The following is a 4,450-nucleotide window of genomic DNA, read 5'->3' as shown; positions in this document are numbered from 1 at the left end:
CCACATCTGGCCAGAGCTGCATTTTTGTTGATTTGGTTTCAGGCCACCTTGGAAAACAAAGAGTGGGGATTAAACAAAAACAGTGGGAGGAACTCGGGCTCTTTGTGTGTTGAGGAGCCCTGTCCCTTGCTCACCCAGAATCTTTTGTATTTGCTGTGCTCCTGCTCCAGAATATCCTTGGATAAGAAATGTACGTTTCCGGAAACATCCTAACAGGTGTTGTCCATAGCTGGACCATCCTCTCCTTTGGAGCCACGCCCACCTCCCCTGATCCAACTCACTTTTCCAGGCTTTCATTCCTTGTTCTCCAATTCTAGTGAGCACATTAGTTGTGTCTGGTTAGCTAGCATTTCCACTTTTGCAAAACTTCTCCTCCTCATTCTTGTTACAAACTCTGGTGGCCGGGCGCAGTGGCTCATGCCTGTAATTCCAGCACTTTGGGAGGCTGAGGGGGCGGATCCCTTGAGTTCAGGAGTTTGAGACCAGCCTGGCCAGCATGGCGAAACCCCATCTCTACTAAAAATGCAAAAATTGGCTGGGCATGATGGTGCACGGCTGTAATCCCAGCTACTTGGGAAGCTGAGGCAGAATCACTCGAACCCTGGAGGTGGGTGTTGCAGTGAGCCAAGATTGTGCCAGTGCACTCTTACTTGGGCGACAAAGCGAGACTCAGTCTCAGAAAAACAAAACAAAAACAAGAGCTGGTGAGGTTGCCTCATAATACCTTCTTATGGTAGACACCATTAGTGACCTAGCCAATGCAGTCTCTCTCCTTCTTGGTTTAAGAAATACCAATTTTGGGCCAGGCGCGGTGGCGCACGCCTATAATCCCAGCACTTTGGGAGGCCGAGGCGGGCGGATCACGAGGTCAAGAGATCGAGACCATCCTGGTCAACAAGGTGAAACCCCGTCTCTACTAAAAATACAAAAATTAGCTGGGCATGATGGTGCGTGTCTGTAGTCCCAGCTACTCGGGAGGCTGAGGCAGGAGAATTGCCTGAACCCAGGAGGCAGAGGTTGCGGTGAGCCGAGATCGTGCCATTGCACTCCAGTCTGGGCAACAACAGCGAAACTCTGTCTCAAAAAAAAAAAAAAAAAAAAGAAATACCAATTTTGCTGGGGATGGTGGCTCACGCCTGTCATCCCAGTACTCTGGGAGGCCAAGGCAAGAGGATTGCTTGAGCTCAGGAGTTTGAGACCAGCTGGGCAACGTGATGATACTCCATCATTGCAAAAAATACAAAAATTAGCTGGATGTGGTGGTGCACGCCTGTAGTCCCAGCTACTCGGGAGGCTGAGGTAGGAGGATTGCTTGAGCCTGGGAGGTTGAGGCTGCAGCGAGCTGAGATCATGCCACTACACTCTAGCCTGGGAGGCAGAGCAAGACCTATCTCAAAAAAAAAAAAAAAAAAGAAAAAAGAAAAAAGGAAAAGAAAAACACTAGTTCATTGAGGGTGACCACATGGCCAGCCCCAGGTGGTAGATTCTTACACGTCTAAGCCAATAATGACTCTGTTTCCCACTTTCCCAGTCCCCCTTGCAACTTTGCCAATAACACCTAAGGGGAGGTCTACTCCGGAGCTTCTGAGAAAGCTTTCGATTTTTTTTTCTTTTTTTTACTTTAAGTTCTGGGCTACATGTGCAGATCATGCAGGATTGTTACATAGGTATACACATGCCATGGTGGTTTGCTGCCTCCATCCCCCATCACCTACATTAGGTATTTCTCCTAATGTTATCCCTCCCCAATCTCCCCACCCCCTGCTATCCCTCCCCTAGCCCCCCACCCAGAAAACTTTTGATTTTTTTTGACAAAAGGAAACACTTCCTGCTTCCTCCCTTGGGACAACCTCTCCTCTCTGTTCCAAACTTAAACATAGTCATGAGGACTAGAACTCTATGCAACTGGAAGAGTATGACTTGAGGGTTGTCAGCAGCCATCATTTGCTGAAAGCCTCTTGCTGAGGGGCTGCTATGGCCAAACAGAGAGAAAAACAATAGACCAGAGAGAGAGAAAAGTTGAGGTCTTATTTGAATGTCTAGATCTATCCATACCTAAAACCAGCATCATCCCTGAAATTCCAAGTGATGAAGCAATACAATGTCTTTCTTTTTCCCTCTTGGTTATTTGAGATGGATTTCCATTATTTGCAGCCAAAGGAGTCAGACCTATACTCCCTGAGCTCAGGTTTCCTGTCTTTTTTTTTTTTTTTTCCCCAAAATGGAGTCTCGCTCTGTTGCCCAGGATGGAGTACAATGGCATGATCTCTGCTCTTTACAACCTCTGCCTCCTGGGTTCAAGTGATTCTCCTGCCTCAGCCTCCTGAGTAGCTGGGATTATAGGCATGCACCACCATGCCTGGCTAATTTTTATATATTCAGTAGAGATGGAGTTTCACCATGTTGGCCAGGCTGGTCTTGAACTCCTGACCGCAAGTGATCCACCCACCTCAGTTTCCCAAAGAGCTGGGATTACAGGCATTCGCCACTGCGCCCAGCCTGGTTTCCTGTCTTTTTTTTTTTTTTTTTTTTTTTTTTTAAGTATAAGCAAGTTTTATTAAGATGCTAGGGTGACTGCGCCAGGTCAGAGCTGCAGCAGGAATGCCAGGCAGGGAGATTGGGTGTGTGGGATGGGGGCAGGGCACAGGAGAGCTGAGGGAGGGGTCAGGGTGGGAGCTTGGTGAGGGGGAGGGCAAAGATGGCGTCAGTAGCTTCATTGGGGTTCAGAGTACTTCTGGGGTGTCAGCTCCTCCATCCCCTCAGGGGGCTCCTTGGGACTGTAAAAAGGACATGAAGAGCTCTGTCACAGAGCAGCAGAAACTCTCCAACTCTTTCCAGAGGGCCTGCACTGCATAGACCAGGGCCTCCATGTTCTCCTTCACCCAGGCCACAACCGTCTGCCACCACGTCTGCAGCCACTGCAGTGTGGCCTGGAACCATCTCCTGACCTTGTCACAAAAGCGATCCTTGTGCTCCTTGATTTCAGGATCCTCAACTTCCAGGACAGGGAGTCTGTTGCCTCTGCACCATAATTAATCTCCTTCTTTCTCAAGTGGAGGAGTGAGCTCCAGGTGCTGTCTCTGATACTGAGCCGCCACAGTGTCCAGACACCACACTTTGACGTTGTCTTCCAGCTCTTTCATGCTCGACTTCACCTTTCCTGTTTTGATTCTCGATTTTCCATCACATCAGCAAATTTTTCAAAGGGCTGACACAGTTGGGCCTTCTGATTCTTATTGTTATCAGAGTGGACCTTGGCGAAACACATGGTGGCCAAGAGTTCCAGGAGCCAGGGCCTGCTTCAGGGACCCAGACTCCCTACCCAGAATAACCCAGCTCCACTGAGACAGTCGCCTTCTCTACCCTCTTTTTTTTTTTATTTTGAGACGGAGTTCACTCCTATTGCCCAGGCTGGAGTGCAATGGCTCGATCTCGGCTCACTGCAACCTCTGCCTCCCAGCTTCAAGTGATTCTCCTGCCTCAGCCTCCTGAGTAGCTGGGATTACAGACATGCGCCACCATGCCCCGCTAATTTTTTTGTATTTTTACTAGAGATAGGGTTTCACCATGTTGATCAGGCTGGTCTTGAACTCCTGATCTTGTTATCCGCCCACCTCAGCCTCCCAAAGTGCTGGATTACAGGTGTGAGTCACTGCGTGCATCACTGCTCCTGGCCCTTTTTTTTTTGAGACGGAGTCTCACTCTGTCACCCAGGCTGGAATGCAATGGCGCGATGCTGGCACACTGCAACCTCCACCTCCTGGGTTCAAGCAATTCTCTGCCTCAGTCTCATTTGTAGCTGGGACTACTGGTGCCTGCCACCATACCCAGCTAATTTTTGTATTTTTAGTAGAGATGGGATTTCAGCATCTTGGCCAGGTTGGTCTTGAACTCCTGACCTCGAGATCCACCTGCCTCGGCCTCCCAAAGTGCTGGGATTACAGGCGTGAGCCACTGCGCCTGGCCGGTTTCCTGCCCTTTACCGTGACTGTCTAGTAGGGCTCCAGTCTTCCTCTGCTTGTGACACCTGGTGGCTTTGACCGACAGTTAACAACGTGTGAGGGCTGCAGATGCACGTCCATCCACCCGCCTGCTCTTATCCTCAGCAATTCTGCCCCTGAGGATAACTCCACTCTATTATCTTATTCAAAAAGCGTCTCAAGGGAATGAGGAATGAAGAAACCTACGATGTCACCACATACCAAGGCCACTTCAACTCCACCATGTCCTCAGGATGCCCTTGCAACACTATTATTTGAGAAACACTGGGGTTAAGACATGGAAGTCAAAGAAAAGCAAGCAGAGTAGTCGGGGTGGAGCGGCATGGGGTTTGTCTGATTTTGGAAGGACTTTAGCGATCTCTCCCTTGTTTCTTCATTCATGCAGCACATTTTTGTTGAGTACCTACTTGTGTTTTTCATTTTTAATTGAGATGGAGTTTCTCTCCTTC

General features: G+C 49.1%; 1 pseudogene; it reads right to left on the bottom strand.

The window, feature by feature from the left end:
- Positions 1-2,539: 2,539 nt before the first annotated feature.
- LOC116554322 lies at positions 2,540-3,351 on the bottom strand (annotated as a pseudogene).
- Positions 3,352-4,450: the final 1,099 nt, after the last annotated feature.

The sequence above is a fragment of the Sapajus apella genome, unplaced genomic scaffold (assembly GCF_009761245.1).
Source record: "Sapajus apella isolate SASKATOON/1434 unplaced genomic scaffold, GSC_monkey_1.0 scaffold14, whole genome shotgun sequence".
Lineage (NCBI taxonomy): Eukaryota > Metazoa > Chordata > Mammalia > Primates > Cebidae > Sapajus > Sapajus apella.
This window is presented reverse-complemented; position numbering and strand designations above follow the sequence as displayed.